This window comes from Diceros bicornis, unplaced genomic scaffold, assembly GCF_020826845.1.
Source record: "Diceros bicornis minor isolate mBicDic1 unplaced genomic scaffold, mDicBic1.mat.cur scaffold_61_ctg1, whole genome shotgun sequence".
NCBI classification, from domain to species: Eukaryota; Metazoa; Chordata; class Mammalia; order Perissodactyla; family Rhinocerotidae; genus Diceros; species Diceros bicornis.
The window spans coordinates 515,992-534,846 of NW_026691491.1; the positions used below are offsets into that span (position 1 = coordinate 515,992).

An 18,855-nucleotide genomic window follows, 5' to 3' on the forward strand; every position below is an offset into this window, starting at 1 on the left:
TCAAACTGTTAAGTCAGCTGAGATGTTCTTTCTGCTTCTTCTGCCCCTCCTTGGGAAATTTCCACATTCCATGTGCCTGATGAGTTATTCGAGCGGCTTTGATTACATAAGGCCCAGTGTCTACAAGGAAGGGAACTTGGTGGTCAGTGGGTTTTCCCCCTTCTATACATTGACCCAGGATTCAGAAATGCAATGGAAATTTCTTTGTGACTTGTCCAAGCAAAGATGTCACATTTTGCGTGTAAGTTCCTGTGTGTGTGTGAATCCCTCTGACAGTTATGAAAGTTGAATATAAAAGCTGTGTTGAGATTCTCCCGTAAACTATGAATCATCAGCTCCTTTCTTTTCCTTCAATAATTATTTGTGGCTTCCTTTCTTTTTCCCTTCTGGAATATTTTCCTTCCAAACAGAAGACAGAAATAAGCATCTTTTATTTTCCCCTGCCTTGGAATAATCTCCATTAGTGATTATTTTCTGAAAGCCTAAAGGATGCAAATTGTAGGGAAAAAACACCAAGATCCTACTGCAGTGATCCACAAGCCACCCTGCTCCTGACCCATATTGTGGGAGGGGAGGGAATCTTTGGGCAAACCATACCTTGGCTAGAAGTTAGTACTAAGAGAAAGTCTCATCATAATGTATAGATTATTCAAAAACGAACTACTTATTGAGATGATATTTATTTTTCTTCAAAATGCATTTACTCAGTATCCTTTATGGTCTAAAATAATTTGGTGTATTCTCTGAAAAAGATGTTTTTTTTTTCCAGTTTTATTGAGATATTATTGATGCTCATCACTGTATAAATTTAAGGTGTACTGCATAATGGTTTGACTTATATATTTGGTAAAATGATTACCACAATAAATTTAGTTAGCATCTATCATCTCATATAAATATAATAAAACAGAAAAAGCAAAAAAAGAAAAGAATATTTTTTTCCTCTTGATGAGAACTCAGGATTTAGTATCTTAACATTCATATGTATCATACAGCGGTGTTAACTATAGTCGTGTTGTACATTTGATCCCTAGTACTGGATCAAAGATCAAGTGTTTAACATATATATACATATATATATATATAATGGAATTTTCTAGATCTTTTTATTAATTGCTAGCCTAATGATACTGTGGTCAGAGAATGCATTGTGTATAATTTCAATGTTCAAAGGCTTACTTGATGGCCCAGTGTCTGGTCAAATGTATGTATATTCTTTGGGGTTCATAATATACCAGCCTTATTTACATTTATATGTAAATATCTGTTAAGCTTAAGTCTTCCATAACTTTGCATATTTTTTTTGTCTTTAATTTGACCATTTCTAAGAGGATATGTTAAATCTCCAAATCTGGTTGTTCATATATGTACTTATGCACATGGGTCTATAAATAATAGCTTTTTTTCACTTTGGGGGGATATATATAATGACTGTTAGTACTCAATCTTCTCTTCCTTTCAACACATATAGTCACCACATATGTCACATATGACATATGGTCACCACCTTTGATATTTCACATGATTTTTGCTTTGAACTCGGATTTTATCAGATATTAACAAGGATACCCATGCTTTCTTTTGGTTCATATTTAAATGGAATATCATTTCTACCTATTTTAACCTCTTCTGTGTTTTGCTTCAAGTATTGGAAAGCATGTAGTTGGGTCCTGTGGTAGGTGGAATGTGCCCCCACAGGTGACCAATTCCTAATCCTTCGAATCTGTGAATATGTTACCTCACATAGAAAGGAGACTTTGCAAGTGTGAAGAAGTCAAGGATCTTGAGATGAGGAGATAATCCTGAATTATCTGGATGTGTCCAATATAATCACAAGGGTCCTTACAAGTGAAAGAATAAGTCAAGAGTCAGAGTCAGAGAAGGAGTTATGACAATGGAAACAGAGATTGAAGTGATATGAGGCTGTTACCTAGGAATGTGAGCAGCCTCTAGAAGCTAGAAAATGCAAGGAAATGGACTCTTCTCTAGAGCCTCCAGAAGGAATGCATTCCTGCTGACACCTGTATTTTAGCCAGTGAGACTCATTTTAGATTTCTCTCCTCCCAAAGTATAAGATAATAAATTTTGTGTTATTTTAGGCCTCTAAATCTGTGGTAGTTTCTCAGAGTAGCAATAGGAAATGAATACAAGTCTTATTTGTAATCCAATCTGAGTGTTTCTGTGTGACTCAGAATTACAGCATCCCAACATTTTGGTTTTTAAAGCTGTATTCACCAATGAAAATAATATTTTAATGTTAGAGCACCAAAAGCCTATGTTCTGCTGTGCAATCTTCTGGAATTGCATGTTGTACCTTGTCAATTAAATTGTTTGAAAATTAACGTTAGACTGAACTTAGATGTGTAAGAGAGGAATCAACCCAAAGATAAGCTGTAAAGCCCACTGCTTATGATGGTTTTCTAATCTGTAAAGAAATAGATGAAAAGCTGCAAGTTTACACTGCTCCTCGGACTCTGAATTGTTTTTACTCTTTTAGAAAAACATAGAGTCATAAATTGCTTCTTCCTCTTTATTTTCTCCCTAAGACTATCTCCTTATTTATTATGGTGCAATTTCCCTGCTTCTGGTAGTATGTGTTTCCTAAGTCTGTGAGGCAGGCAGTTTTAGAAAGGTATATTGCAAAAGTTTTGATGATACCATTCTGTACTCGACTTGCCCTTCCTTCAAGTTTTTCTTATGCACTTCCCTGTCCTACCTAGTTTCTTTAATGGATTATAAACTTTTGCTTCATCTCACTATACCTGCACATGCCCATGACCAACCTCATGTTGGTGCCACTGTATGAAATAGTGTTTGACTTGTAAACAAATATGCAAATGGGTTCTTTCCCCTTAAGCATCCTTTGCGCCTCTTCTTTCCACTAATTCATTTTAGGATATTGATCTATCTCTTTTGAGTCCAGAGTTGTAGGGCTTGATCTTCCAAGGCTTTGGGAACATCTTGTGCGTGTGCTCCAGATTCCAAAGTCATGAAGAGACAGCCATTGCTCTGGAATGAACAAGTTGCTTAAGTCAAAATGCCACCCTTTACTCTTTTTTTCCCCCACATGAGTTATGCCTGAAGTGCATGACTTGATCTTTATTTTTAATACTATGGCCTTGGTACAGGTTGAACTTCAAAAACTATCATTATGTCCTGGTCTTTGTTTTTGCCATCGAGGAGATCAACAGGAGCCCCCAGCTGCTCCCCACCCTGTCTCTGGGTTTCCATGTCTACAATTCCTTCCACAGTGATGTCAGCACCTTGGTGAGCACCCTGAGGTGGTTATCAGGATGGGGTCAGATGATCCCTAATTACACCTGCCAGGCACAGAACAAGAATGTGGCTGTCACTGCAGGAACCACACCAGCATTCTCTGCCCACATTGGGACACTGTTGGAGCTCTACAAAATACCACAGGTATGAGCATGGTGGAGGGATGGATCTGGAGGGACTGAAGTTTTCCTCCTTGGTGAAATTCTGTGGCCACTCATGTGGAAAAGAAGAAAGTGGTTTTGCATGTCTCCCTAATAGGAAAAAACCTACCACAGATAGTTCTTGAAATGGTGGATTCATTATTTTGGTGTGTGAATCTGAGAGAGGGATGAAGTAGCCAGAGGCTAGCGTCACTGTCTAAAGCAGACCACAGGAGCTTCTGGAAGTGTGGTTGCCCAAATTCTCTCAAAGGAGTGGAAGCTAGATATTCTGAAATAATCATACCCTAGTTATTTATCGAATAGTTAATAAAATTTTATATGTAAACATGTACTTAAAACCACTTTACACTCTTCAAATGCTTTACAAATAGTCACAAATTTAATCCTAATATAAGACAATGAATAGGTAACGTTATTATGGGAATTTTTAGAGATATAGAAACTAAGATGGATAGAGGTTATTTAACCTTCTCAAGTGCATTAAGCTAGTCACATTAGAGTCAGGATTTGAACCCAGGCAGTCTGGCTTCAAAGCCAAGCTTCCCCTCAATCACTTCTACCATCAGATAATATTGCTTCATACTCACAGTGTTAGCACCAAGAATGTAAGTTTAGCTAACTGATCATATGAATTTTGTTGAAATTCTGTTGATTTTTCTTCCAGAGAACTCAATATGGAACACTTTTTCTCTTTTGATTCAGACAACCTATGGAGATTTTGATCCTGTACTGAAAGGTAAGGACTAGTTTTCCTCTCTCTATCAGATAGCTCACAAGGACACATCTCTAGTCTTCAGAATGGTCTCATTGTTGACACATTTTGGCTGGACCTGGGTAGGAATCTTAGTATCAGTTGATAAAAAAGGTGAGCAGTTCCTCTGGGAACTTAGAAGAGAGATGACTATGAACGGTGCCTGCCTGTGACTAAGATACCTGTGAGCAAGAGGACGTACACTTCAAAAGATTGGACATGCATAGCCAGAAGCACAGACTCATCAGCCAACGTGTTTATCATTTATGGTGACACAAGTAGATTAATAAATGTGAGCATTGCAGGAAACCATTATTTAACCACTCAGAAGGTGTGGATCACTACACCACAGTGGGATGCTTCTTTTATTCCACGTCACCACTTTTTCGATACCTACCGTGGGAGTCTTTCCTTTGCACACCAGAACTTTGAGATATCTGGATTTAAACACTCTCTATGGACAGTTAGCCCCTCTAAATACCAAGAAGACTTTTTCTTTACCAAATGATGCCTTGAGCATTTCAACTGCTCATTTGCAGGAACTGAATGTGGAAATTTTTGGAGTGTCCATTCAATGCCTCCCTGGAGTCTCTGCCAAAGGAAACATTAGACACGACTCTGTCTGGATCCAGCTACTACATCTATGATGCTGTGGATGTGGTGGCCTGAGCCCTCCATGAAATACTTTTTATAAAAGCAGAACAGGGGTCCATAATGGATGCAGGCCAGCTCATGTTTTTCCCTTAGCAGGTAAAATTCTCCCTTAAATAGGATTCTCATTATTGTTCTTTTAGGATCCGAGAGTTATTTTATTTGGGTATCGAATTGTGATTGTCACATTGTCACAGATCAGCAGTGACTTGTGCATAATGAATTACTGTTCTTTCTTACAGGTTGCAAGTAAACCTCTAATGATTGTAGGGTCTAATTAGCAACAGTGTCAACTCTTTTAACTAGAAATAATTGATTAAAAACTTTCACTGTGAGAGGTAAGTGTTCAAGAGAAAACAATGACAATTCATCCCAGGGAATTAAAAAATTCAGGGATTTCCAAAATCTAGTTCTGGCCCTATCCCTTGATATCTTAAATGCTTCGGGGGAAAGGACAATTTATTTGAACTTCCTGCATTTTTCTAGAAAGGCTACTGATAGCTAAATAAATATTTCCCCATTGAAATTTAAAATGACTTTTGGAAGCAAGGAGTTTGATCCCCTTTTTACAGATCAGAACCCCAATACTATGAAATATATTTTAATTCCCCAAGTCCTTATCAATTCTATTTAGATGAATTTGTACATGAACCTAGACTTTTATAAATCCAAAACCTATGAATAATGTGTCATGAAACTCTTGCTTTCAGGTATGAGGAAGTGAATGTCATGTCAGATCTAAATACACACATTTGTTATGAATATATATTTGTTCATGTATATATACAACCATATATATAGTTATGTATTATACAAATATCAGTTGTCCATTTATATAGAAATTATATCAATTAATGCGTGAAGATTCTGTACTAGGAGCTTTCATCTCTTCTCTCTCATTTAATAAAATATTTTGTTCAAAGGTAGGAAGAAGCAGGCTGTCTTTCTTTGTCTCTTCTTGAGCTCGAGGAAACTCCCTAGCACCCCTAAAGCAAACCTCATTGCTCAAGGTGCAGCTCAGGTTTAGCCCCACAGCACTCCCTGGACGTGGAATCTTCAGGAATGGTTTAAACCTCACCATGTGCTCTCTGAGGGCAGACAAGAATGCCTGCTTCCTTAAGCGTGCAGAATAGTAAACACTCCCCAAATTGAACTTATTCAGAGGATGACTAATATAGAGGGGAAAAAATCTAATTGCTGGGCAACTCAGTATCCCCACCAGTTCGAATCTGGGTTTTCTGCCTTCAATTTCCATGCTCATTTCATTTCCCAATTATGTCTCCCTTTTAGCTCCACCCATTCCTAAGAAACACCCAATTTAAAAAAAGCACTGGAGCTCACGTGTCACTGGATGAGAAAAGAAACTCTGTGTCACAGCATGTAATTCTGAACTATATGATTTTCCTAAAGGTCTTGGACTTCAGGTGAAAGTAAGGGAGTTTGTTCCCCAGGAACCACGTGGTCAAGGTTTCATCATACATGAGGAGCTGATAGACTGGGCCATGCGATTCAAAAAGGTTGCAGACAAGTCAATCTTGGATTAATCATCTACATCACAAGATAGAGAGCATATATGAAAATAATGGTGAAATCATTTAACTCATAACAAAATTCTCATTTGTTGATATAATTTTTCTTACTGTCCAAGAGATATTGAAAGGACACTTGTAATTAAAGAGATATTCCGGAATTTTGAAATGCTTTATACATTACAGCAGGACAGTGAGGCTACCAATTTAATAGGATGAGCTGATAAAAAATTGATTGAATTCCCATTTAAGCTGAAAAAGTGTCAATCTCACGTGCTTGCAAATTTATTGCTCTGCATGCATTGTGCCCTGAAGATATAACAGATGCTGACGACCTAGACTTTTGATGATTTAAAGATACAATTCAAATTGTCTTTTGCCATACGCTTTTCTTCCAGAAAACAAATTTTATTCTCTTTAACGAAAATCAAAAGAATTGACATTGAGGGTTTTTTTTAATATTTCAATATTTTATTAATTTTCCTTATATTTCCATCTCTTCATCCCAACTTTATACATTCTTGTAGAAAAATTCACCATCAGAAAAAAAGATTCTTTTGGCTCCCAAGGAACTGCATTCTTCCTCTTCTTCAGATTTCCCTTTAGAACTCAGTCTTGTAAGCCATCCCTCAAGATGCTATATTATATCATTCAAGCCTGTCCCTGTGTCTTTGGTGTATAATCTACCTGACATTAAATACATTACTAAATAAATTCAATAATTACAATTTGTACTAATCAAACAATTCTCATATAAATGCATTGTATGAATTAAAATATTATTTTTTATTAAGGTAAAATCTGCTTATAGTTCAAAAAAGTAATCCTGGAATACCATATTCAGAATCACATTTGTTATTGCCAGATGCCCCATTCCATAAAACAAACAAGTGTCCTAGTCATTGAGATGGAAAATTTTTTAAATCAGTACGTATTTTCGTGTTGGGAACTCTTTTCTGCAGATTGACCTTGATTTTATTTTGCTTTCCCTGGGTGCATCAATCATGTCAAATCTTATAGGTGATCTCTAAGATAAGTTTTGAGGTAATTTAAACAATATTATCAATTATTCAATATTATTAAATAAAAAAATATTATCCAATTATATAGTATTGTTCAGTATCATCAATAATTCTCTTCTTTCAAACTCCCCACTCTGGGTGTAGGACGTTCTGTCAGCCAGGATTCAGGAACATCCCTCAGGAAGAGAGAGCTACCTGCTGCTTTGTCTGTGTATTGTGCCCAGAGAGAGAAATATGTAATCAGACAGGTATGAACTGGCAAAATTACACAATCACTTTCTCTCACCTCTTCTTTGTCTCCAAATAAAATGTAAAGGATCTGAGAGTAACCAATAGCATCACATTTCTTCATTATTTTCTATTATTTCATTCACTCATTCAATACATTCATTTAGGAAATCAATACATCGTTTCCATGTTGGGAGTTACCTTGATCTGGCTTCCTTATACTCACATTGTTAGGTTCTGCTGAAGCAGCTCTTCTCAAGGGAATACAACCCTTAAACCACATGATGTGTTAGGCAAACACTTAGAGATTCCGTAGCACCGTATACTCATCTTGATCACAGAATAACACACATGGAATTATGATGGAAGTAAGTGTGGGTGTCTTTAGCACATGCCTCCTATTCATATCTTTACACCCAAGGTGGCGAGCACTATGCCTTACACATAGTAGGTGTGCAAAAACCAGAACTAAAGATTCAATAAATGAATGGACATATTATATTATTATTACTCTAGTAGAAGACATAAACAATGAACTGAGCATGCAAACTTGATAAGATAAAGGCTCTGCTTTCCAAGAAATCATAGTGAGGTACATGTGAAAAAGAATAGCAGGGCAATTTGAAAAGTGCCAAAATAAAGGTAGTTAGAGGTTAGCAGAGTCAACAAGAGTAGATAGTGTTACTTGGATAAATCAGATAATTCTTCATGGAAAGCTTATGTTTGAGTTGAGCTTTTAAAAATATGGGGGGATTTTTCAGTTAAAGATGAAGAGGGCCTCTTGGCAATAGATGTTTGAGCAACAAAAGTTATGCAAGATTAATAAGTTCTGGAGACCTACCATCCAACATGGGCCGATAGTTCACAATACTGTACTGTAGACTTAAAAATTTACTAGGAGGGTAGATTTATGTTAAGTATTCCTACCTCAAAAGAAAAAAAGTATTTTAAAAAAGGAAGTTAAATAAAAAAATTAAAGAGGACAGGAGGAAACATTTGGGGGTGATGAATAGGTTAAGGACTTGAGTAGTGATGGTTTCACGGGTGTATATTATCTCCGAACACATTAAGTTGTATACATTAAATATGTACAGCTTTTTGTATGTCAGTCATACCTCAATAAAGTTTTTTTAAAATGTTTTCATGTGGCATATTCAGACATTCAGAATATGACTAATACGACTGGAATGAGATGATAAAAGACTGATCATGGATGATGATGGAATAGGTAAATAATGAAAAAAAATCCCATCATATTTAAAGTACAATATTCCAGTCTTACCAAACAAAACAGCAAACAATTCATATATACTTATTACCAAAGTTGTCTCTACATTGCTAAATGTTCTGTCCAGTAAGATAATTCATGAAATAACATATTACAGAAATAATAATGGGCTGGAGGAGAGAGCATGTTTACAAATTATGTTTGTTGTTAGAATGCATCTGGCTATAAATTAAAAAGAAAAAAATCTAAAAGTGTCTTTTAAAAAATATTTATTATATCCCATAAAAAAGGCCAGAGTAATTTACTACGATGATTCTTTGCGCCAGAAAAAATAAAAGCACAATTGTTGCATTATAAAGATGGAGAAGGAAATAGGTTTCATTCCATTTGTTATTTACTTGATGAATGATGTCATAGATATCACTTTTTACAAAAAAATAGTGAAAGAATTAAAAAAAAGGCCATGATAGAATGACTCCAGGTTTAGGGAAAGGAATGAAGAAAAGCTATTCAACATCCAGCTACCTGTACAGTCTAGGGGTGCACGGAAAGCATCGCCTCCAGCCCCGCCCCTGGAGCTGATTTCCTCCCACTGTGAAGTCGGCCAGACTTATTCCAGCCCCACCCCCGCCTCTTCCCGCCCCTGGAACTGGTCTCCGCGGACAACCTCCTGGCCTGGTTCCGCCCACAGCCTGGTCCCGGCTCATTGCCCCGCCCGCACCCTTGTCCCCCCCACCCCCGGGCCTGGTGTCACTCACACCCTTGTGCCCGCCCACAGCCCGCCCCTAGAACTGGTTCCCGCCCCTAGATTCCGTCCCTGTCCCTGGTGCTGACCCAGCCCGCGTCCCAGCTTCGCACTCACTCTAGACATTGGAGACCTCCCCCGAGGCTGGGGTGCGCGGCCCCGCCCCGCCCGCCGCCTCAACCCGGAGCCCCCAAACGTCCGTCCTCCCCGAACGCCCGCCCGAGACCGGAAGCGGAAGCGCGGGCGGCGCCGTGGATGGAGCGGGAGGTCTGCGCGGTGTGTCCAGTCTTCTCGGCGCGGACGGGATTCCCGTGGACCTTCGGCCGAAGGGGCGAGGCGCGGTGAGCAGCGGGCGGTCCCGGCTCCGGTCGCGGTCCAGGGAGGGGCCTGGGCCGCGGGCAGCCCCGTCACGGCCCGGCGTCCCCCCGTCCCCCCGGAGCCCCGGTTCCCCCGGGCTGTTCGTCAGGGCGCCCGAGGCTGCTGTTCCTCCCGGCTCCGGGCGCCGCCGGCCCCTCCTCAGAGTCCCCGTCACCGTCCTCCGTGTGATTTTGTCCCCAGGGGGCTTATCCGCGTCTGGAGGCGGTGTTTGGGTTGTTACTAATGGGGGCGCTCCTGGCATCTAGGGGGGGAGGCAGGGATGCTGCTCAGCGTCCTCCAGGACGTCCGTCCCAGGACGGCCCGACAGAGAATCATCCGGCCCCAGATGTCAATGGTGCGGAGGTTGGGAGACCTGCTCCAGGGCCTGAAAATCTCCCGAGCCCTGAATGAAGTGTGGGAATTGTTTACCAGTCAGCGAGCCACTTACAGGGGCCATAAATGACAAGCTTGTTTAAAGGGTCCGGAGTCAGCAAAGTGAGTTGAGGGAGTCAAGTGCGCACAGCACGGAGCTGCTTCTCCCATCTTGGGGAGCAGGTGGCTGGACAGGAATCGGGAAAATCCAGTCTCAGCCAACAGTTACAGTTAAATAAGTAAATACGAAAAAGAAAAGTAAGTGGGGTGGGCTTTCCTTCCATCACCTGTATTACTCCCTGTAAAAGGCCTCAAAAGCAATCTTTGCTTTTTTTTTCCGTTAGAAAAGAAAAGTGTCTGGGGGGCTCAAGTTTGAGTTGAAACCAGGCTCAGGGTCCACCTGTCCTCGCTGATCCGTGGATTTCTGTGTGACCAGGTGAGTACCCTGTGGACCTGGTACCAACAGGTTCCAGCAGCCTCTGCTGTGCAGAAGACCTGCCAGTGGGCTTTCCTGGGCTCAGGTTGTCAGCACAAGGACTCACTGAGAGTGAGGGTATCATGAGAAAAATTATTTATGTTTGATGGATTATATTCAAGGGAAAGATGGTAAGGTGTGTGAGGCTCTGTGTGTAAATAATTCAGAAAATACAGTTACTTGCAAAGAAGAACACATTAAACAAATATATGTAAATAAGTGTAAATATGTGTAACAGTAAAGAAATATAGACTTACCTGCATTCCGAATTCTCAAAAGTCAGGATTTCATATATAAATATAAATATATAAATGTTTTACGTGTATATGTAGTATTACAAGACATCTCATTAAATATTAGCAGGGATGCTCAGCAACATTCCTCAGGCCTATTCAATTTGACTTCTAAAGACCTATAAATGCTCCACAAAGATTCAAAATCTTACAGACACCTGGAGAAAAATATGATTTGAACTTCATGTTAGTAACAGAAATGTAAAGTTAAATTGACCAGCAGCCGGATTTATTTTCAGCATATTGTTGTTTATGAGATTTCAAATCATTTGGAGGAATATTAAGCAACACCTTTTAGATAGAAGGGTAGGGCACTAGTCTCCAAAAAGATTGTCCTCTCCACCTCACATTCTAAAGGGAATTAACTTTGCTTCTTGAATCCTTTCTGAAATAACAGTCTGGTGATTCACGTTGAAGACAATCTTGTTAAGTAATTTTATATATAATTGTTGGCCTCTCCTAATTGTGTGTGTATGTCTGTGTGCCTTTTTCATTCTAGCATTCCTGGGACGTTCTTGAGGGAATGTGTGCTTGTCATGCAGTAGATATTCTTTGAGTGCACAATTTATGGTGACCCACCATCATCATTTATTCAGAACAGAGGGGTTTTCCAGGACACAGGACATTAAGCGTTCAAACCAGGATGGTTCCTCATCTGATGAGCCAGGCTCTGGGCCAGGTGCGTGGGGACCTGGAGAACCAAACAGACCTTGTCCCACCTCCATGGGATTTATATTCTGTTAGGGAATTTGGATTTTAGACAGTTAATGATGAGAGTGATTTGGGAGTTTGGCACAAGGGGACTAAACCGGAGGGGGCGGGGAAGCCCTCTTGAGAAGGACTGATATTTAGCTTGAGAGCTAGAGTTGGGACTGGATTTAGGTGGTTGGAGGGTTAGACTGGAGTGAGGGTGTGGGAGTTTGTTCAAGAGAGCGTTTCAGGCAGAGGGACCCGCATGAGGACACCCCTGAAGCAGAGAGCCTGGTGTGTCCATGAACTGAGAAGAGGGATGGCTGAGCCGAGTCAACACAGGGGGAGGGGTGTGAGCCAGACCAGCGAGGGGAACAGGCTGGACCAGGTCAGGCGTGACTTTGGACTCTGTTCTAAGACCAGTGGGAAGACACTGGAGAGGTGCGAGCAGATGGGTGATGTCATTGGCGTTTGGTCTAAGCATGTGGGTTAAAATGGACTTGAGGCTTAAGAATGAAGACTTAAGGGGCAGATAGGAGGTGTTGGGAAGAAGGTTACGAATAAGGTGATTGTTCCCTAGGCCTGGATGATGGCTGTGGAGTAGGAAAGAAATAGAAAGAAAAGACCTTGGAGTGTAGAACCGCGAGAAGGTAACGGTACTTTCTTGCCTGGATGTGTCAGATGGCACAGGGCAGTGACTGTGCTCCTCGCTGCTGTCCGTGCAGACCTGCAGGCACCCCCTCACCCAGGGCTGTGTGTTCACCCCTCTTTGTCACTCACAGGCCCCCCTCCACATCCTAAAGGAAGTCAGGCCTTACTTGTGAGGGGGTTGTCTCAGACGGGAGACACCGAGGAGAGCCCCTCCAGGCATCAGAGCAGCCCCTTCAGCCTCTCCCTCAGGCTCCTCCCCCTCCACTCTCTGGCTTTCCACACCCAGAAGGACCCCTGCTCAGTATTCCACGTCCCCGTGTTCTTCCTCCCTCAGGCTTGAGAAGGGTGGGCAGCCAGTGGGGTGGACATCATCTGTACCTTCCACTCTTACCCCCGCATGTCCTGGGCTGGACAGAGAGCAACTCTACTGGGAGCTGAGCCATGAGAGCCAGGGCGTCACCCACCTGGGCTCCTTCACCCTGGATGGGGACAGCCTCTACGTCAGTGTTGAGGGGCTGGGCTACAGCCGTGCTCTCTGTCCCTATCATAGTTCTGTGTTGCCTCCATTGCTCTAAAGTGAGCTGTGATCCATCTCTGTCTCCTTGTGGTCGGGGTGCAGTCTTCTGGGGTGGTGACTGGGGCCAGCCACCTTCCATCTCGTTTCATCCCCCCTGAACACCCCTCCCCTCTTCCCCTCTGCTTTCCCCCCTGCTTTCCCCACAAAGCTCCCTACATCCTCCCTCTCCCTTAATCCTTTATGTTCACCCCAACTCTTGCTCAGCTCCTCTCGCCTTCTCTCCACAGCTGACGCCTATGGAGCTGTGGCCCTGACTACTACCAGTGAGTATTCCTGGCCCTCATCTCCTGGGTTCCATCCCCATTTGGGGTTGGGGAGCAGTGGTTCTCCTGCACCCGCTGTCCTTGTTGAGAGAAGGACCTGGAAGGGCCCTAACTCATCCCTTCTCTCTCTCCCGTGTTCTGGTGGAGAGTCCCAGCCCAGGGTGAGAAAGCCTTAGTGACAGACATATTCTCCACCACATTCTGACCCCATGTGGTTTTCACTTTAATTCTCCTAAAGCCTTGCCCTTGGTCCTCCTTTTCCAGGTGTCCCATCCGTCTGTCCAGTGTTCTGCCCGTCCATCTGTCTCTCCTCCGAGTTCAGTCTCTCTTGTTCACCTATCTCACTCTCTTGGGCTCCTCTCATCCACAGGCTTGCTCATCCCTCTACTCACACAGTCACCCCTCCCCTCACTCTCATTTATGCTTCACCTGTGAATGGTGGTCCTGGGACAGCCACTGCTGGAGCCCGGGTGAGCCTGGGGGCTCCTCCCACTCTGTCCCTCCCTGAGACAGCCCTCGCCACAGCTCCCGAGCCGGCCACCACGTCCCTGCATACTTGATCATCACCTGTGCCACCAGAAGCCACCACAGGTGTCTGGGGGCCCCTTTTCCTTCCCAAGAGAAGCTCTCCAGCCCCACACCTCCACCAGCCAGTTGTGATCCAGGAGCTGGGCAGCCACAGTGTGAGATTCTGGTTTTGAGGAAATGGTGCTGATCACAAAGATTATACCAATGATTCAGTCTGAGGCCAGCCCTCAGAGAGCCCCTAGCCTTGTGAAATTAACACACCAATATAACACTGTGTGGGAGGTTTCGGGAAGAGGCACCTGGCATAGTTTGCAGAGGAAGAGCTTGCTAGAGAAAGTTGCACCTGAATAGAGTCTTTAAGAATGAGCAGGAGAGACCCAGGCAGGTAGAGGATGAAGAGTTTTTCTGGCAGAGAGGATTCCGTGAGCAAAGGCTTGCACCAGAAACAACATGCCGTATGGGGATAATTGAAATGAATTTGGGTTGCGTGAAGCATGAAGTTTAACCCGCGGTACATGGATAAAATGAGACTGAAAGGTGAGCAGGAGCCAGATTGAGTAGAGCCTTGAGTGCCAGGTCAAGAAGGTTGAACTAAACACTGAAGGCCATAGGGAGCCATGGGTGGTACTAGAGCAGTGGTGGCCCTAGTGAGGTATTCATTTCAGAAAGATTCTTCTAGTGGTCAATGTAGAACATCCTTTAGACAGAGCATCCAGTGAGCCTGCTGGGGTGTTGGTCCGGGTGAAGGAAGTTAAGTCCCCTGAGCTGGGACAGGGATGGAGAGGGAGTGTGTGTGAGGACCAGTGTTCAAGGTGAATGGGTGTTACTGGGAGGGAGGAGGAGCTGAGCAGATGTGCTGGTTCTGACTTGGGTGACCACACGGGTGGGTGGTGGTGCCCCTGGGAGAGAAGACGACAGATGATAATGAGTGCAGGACTCTGGTCTGGTCTCAGGCCAGCTCTCAGTGATGGCCATCGCTCTCCCTCTCGTCTTGCAGCTTTGGGGCACAACCTGAAGACCCTCACAGTCACCTTCCCCATCTCCACCCTCCAGTATTCATCAGACAGGAGCAACGGCTCAGCCACGTTCCACTCCACTGAGAGGGTCCTGCAGAGCCTCGTGAGACCCTGGTCCCAGCAGCTCCTGGTGGGTTAAATCCCACCCAGCCCCTCCCCCAACCCCTGTCCCTCCTGCTCCTCCTCCTCCTCCTTCCTCCCCAGCTGGATCCTTGTTCAAGAAGAACAGCCTGGGCCTCTTCTCCTTGAGTTGCAGACTGTTCTCCCTCAGGTAAGACCCTCCCCTGAGCATTTGCCCCTAATGACCACTTTTGTGACCACCCCTCTCTCAGTCTCCCCACTGTCCTCCCATTTCCTCCTTCCTGTTCTGGCCCCCCTCCAGAGGTTTCAGGACCTCTCTCTAGATTCCCCACGTACCTCTCTCCCCAGGCCTGAGAAGGATGGGGGAGCCACCTGAGTGGACGCTGTCTGCACCCACCGCCGTGACCCCGTGGGCCACCATGCCTCTGTGCTGGGAGCTGAGAGTCTCCACGTGTCTGCTCTTCCTCTCGGTGGCTCCAGGCTCTGCACCCTGGAGTTTATGCATGCAGAGAGAACACCAGCTGCATTTCCCCAGCATCAGCTGGAACCTCAGCAACCCGGAGCCCACATCCTCGGAGTACACCGCCCTGCTGAGGGACACCCAGGACCAGGTGGGTTCTCCCCTGTCCCATCTCTCCTTGCCCTGAAGGCACCCTCATTCCTCCGTCTGACTTACATCTGTTAACATGGTTGTTTCAGTCCTTCACTTTCCCTGCGTGTCTGGGTTCTCTCAGTTTCCAGAGGTGATGTCCTAGCTGCCTTCCCTATTTCTCACATGGGTAAACTGAAGCTCAGAATGGGGAGTATTGTATCTAAGGTCACACAATGAGTTAGGGGCAGAGCCAGGATTTGAAGTCAGGTCTCCCTTGCCCCAAGGTCTGTGATCTGTCACTGGCTGCAGTGGCCCCCTGCGTCTCCAGGAGACCTCCATCTCTCCCATTCTCCCTCGCGTTTGTTCTAGGTCACCAAGCTCTACAGAGGCAGCCAGCTGTGAGACATATTCCACTCCTGCCTGGTCACCGACTTGATGTAGGTTGAGGATATTGGAAGCATTGGCTGAGCTGGTGGCTGATGGCTCTGAGCTCCCGTGACACATCCTTGATCTGGAAGTCACTGACATGGTGCCCATTCTCCCCCACATCCCTGTCAGCTAATCCTACCATCTCCTTCCATAGGTGTTCGGGGGTTGAGAAAAGCATTAACATTTGGGGCCACCAACCTCCAGCATCCTCCTCCTCCTCCTCTTTTGGAGACTTTCAACAAATATCAGCAGTCTAACCGTGCTCTCCAATAGTGGAGCCACTAACCACATGGGGCAATTTAAATTTTTTATACACCTGTTGGGATACGATTCACATATTGTGTGTGTGGGGGGGCTGTATTTTTTAGGTTTTTCTATATACAATATCTTCACCTCTGCAAAACAAATAGTTTTACCATTTCCCTTCCAATCTGGGTTTCTTTTATTCCTTTTTCTTGCCTAATTGCCCTCATTAGAAACTCTAGTACCTGTGATTAACATATCAGATGAGGGAAGACATCATGGTCTTGTCCCTGGTCTTAGGGGGAAATTTTCAGTCTTTCCGCATTGCATATGGTGTTAGCTGTGGGTTTTTCATCGTAGCTATTTATAGGTTGAGAAAGTTTTTTTCTATTCCTAATTTGTTGAGTGTTTTCTTTTTTAGACATGAAGGGTGTTGTATTTTGTGAAATTCTTTTCTATGTATATGGTCAAAATTACGTGGTATTGGCCGTTATTCTATTAATATGGTGTATTACATAATCAAGTTTTCAGATATTAAGCCACCGCTCCAACTAGAGGTGAGAGATTCAGACGTTCTCAAGTCTGTCCTGGGCGTGCCACAGGCCTGAGCCCTTGTGGCCTTCTAGATGCCCACAAATACACTGGAGCTTTTCAAAGCCCCCTGTGGACATCTCATTCCCCCAATTTTTCTTCTAAGTTTTTGGCTCACCTCTTGCCTGCCTCAGCTAGTGTCACTCCCTCAGGCAACTACAATAGAAAACAATTAGCGCTGATTGTTTTTAGCAAGTGCCCTGGGGACAGACTTTCCTCCCTGGGCAAGCTCTGAGTCAAGTAACGAAAAGCCCTGAACATGGGGCGTTTTCGGGGAGCTGCCAGGCAGGTCAGCTAGTTGCAGTTGGGTGGGGAGGGGTCTTTTCAGAGCTCCACACCCATTATGGCTGCTGTGCTGCGGGTTGTCTCAGCCACCATGGTTCTGAGACTGACGGTTTTTACAGTTATGGAGGATGTTGTGAGAGCAGGATGGAAATAGTGCAAGTTATAGTGCCACGAAGTTTGCTCCCTTTATCAAGATTCCACCGTGTGTCTTCACTAAACCCTCCTCAGATTCTTACAAGCCTTTGATTAATTTCTAGACTTCTGAAAAGTTGATTTCGACCATTTTTACCAGTGTTCTCATTGTTTGTATGCATTTGCAGAAGTCCTTACTCCAAAGTTTCAAAAATGTTCTCCCTGTGGTTATTTATTTATAAATTAATTACTTGAAATGAAATTACATGAAAAATTCAGTTCCTCAGTCACACGCACTAGCCACGTTTTAAGTGCTCAATAACAACATGGGGCTAATAATGAGTGTATTTGGTAGTGCAGACAAATGTTGACATTATTGCAGAAAGTTCTCTTGAACAGGACCCAGAAGCAGGGAATCTAGAATCAGGGTAGAATTCTAGACACCCTTGTTCATATTTGTGCCCTTCCAGGTCTGTCCCCCACAGTAACCACACTGGAGTGGACTCCCTGTGTACCTTGCCGCTTTGGCACAGAGACTGGACAGAGTTGCCATCTATGAGGAATTCCTGCAGCTGAGCCAGAATGGTACCCAGCTGCAGAACTTGACCCTGGACAGGAAGAGTGTCTTTGGGGATGGTAAGGCTCCCTGCTCATTGGGAAAGGAAGTGAGGCCTTTCTGGGGACTCTGGATGCTTGGCGCTGAGAGAGCATTGAACTTTCTCAGGCTGGCAGGAGGTGGCATAGTCCCCCAGTCTTTACCCACCCTTGAGAGAGAGAAAAGGACACCAGTGTAATGTAGGAGGCCCTCACCTTCTCCTAGACAGTCTGTGACCTCATACTAGTCACCTCCCCTCTCTGGACTTTTGTTTCCTCATGTCTGCACTGAAACCCACTGGGCCAGATGGTCAGTGAGGGCCTCCAGCTGTGTGTGAAGCAGACTTACAGGTTTGGGCGTCATGTGGTTTCTGATCCACAGGCTATAGTTTGCCAAGTCCCGCTCTAGATGAGCACCAATGCACTAGAACTTTCTGCAGTGGTGGAATGTTCTATATCTGTGCTGAACAGTGCATAGCCACATGTGGCTGTTGAGTGCTCGAAGGATGGTATTGGGACTGGTCTTTATTGTTACTGAGTTTTAATATTACTGAGGTACCAGAATTTTTATTTTATTTAACTAAAATTAATTTTAATTCAAAAAGAGACTTGTTGCTGCTCCATATCAGACAGCACACCTCTAAGGGGTTGTCTGGATAGAGGTACAAGAAGGGGGACATGCACCCTCCCACCAAGCCCACTGGGTGCTGTGTGTCCTACCCTCCGGGAGTTTATGTTGTAGCTGGCAATAACAAGAATAGAGAATTGAAACTTATCAATTAATTGATGTGAACAAACTCATACTTGCAGGCAGAAATCAGAGAAGACTTCCTGCAGGATATTACATTGTAGGTTAATCCTAGAAAATGAATATTAAGCAAATAGATAAAGTAGAAGGGGATGAATGTGTTTCTAGGCAGGGAAGAACACTTTTGAGTGGGAATTTACAAATTTAGAGAGATCCCATAGGCTTGCCAACTGTGATGACCCATTCTCCCCCCAGCCGTCCTAAGAAAGTCCAGCTCAAATTCAGTCCTCTGTGCCCAGAGGTATGAATTTGGTTTAATTTATTAAACTTTTGTTCTGTGATAACGG

At 43.8% G+C, this 18,855-nt stretch overlaps 2 long non-coding RNA genes across 5 annotated transcripts; both read left to right on the forward strand.

The window, feature by feature from the left end:
- Window positions 1–3,073: 3,073 nt before the first annotated feature.
- On the forward strand, window positions 3,074–4,932 carry LOC131403257 (uncharacterized). Its single transcript, XR_009219337.1, has 3 exons — window positions 3,074–3,420; window positions 4,102–4,173; window positions 4,728–4,932. It is a non-coding gene; the product is annotated as an uncharacterized LOC131403257 (long non-coding RNA).
- Window positions 4,933–4,935: 3 nt separating this feature from the next.
- LOC131403258 (uncharacterized) lies at window positions 4,936–14,892 on the forward strand. 4 transcript variants are annotated; one of them, XR_009219339.1, is made up of 5 exons: window positions 4,936–5,177; window positions 5,763–6,269; window positions 7,535–7,638; window positions 10,665–10,756; window positions 14,795–14,892. It is a non-coding gene; the product is annotated as an uncharacterized LOC131403258 (long non-coding RNA). The 4 variants fall into 4 exon arrangements; XR_009219338.1 differs by lacking the exon at window positions 4,936–5,177 and having other exon boundaries at window positions 5,687–6,269; XR_009219340.1 differs by lacking the exons at window positions 4,936–5,177; window positions 14,795–14,892 and adding an exon at window positions 12,359–12,688 and having other exon boundaries at window positions 5,687–6,269.
- The last annotated feature ends 3,963 nt before the right edge of the window (window positions 14,893–18,855 follow it).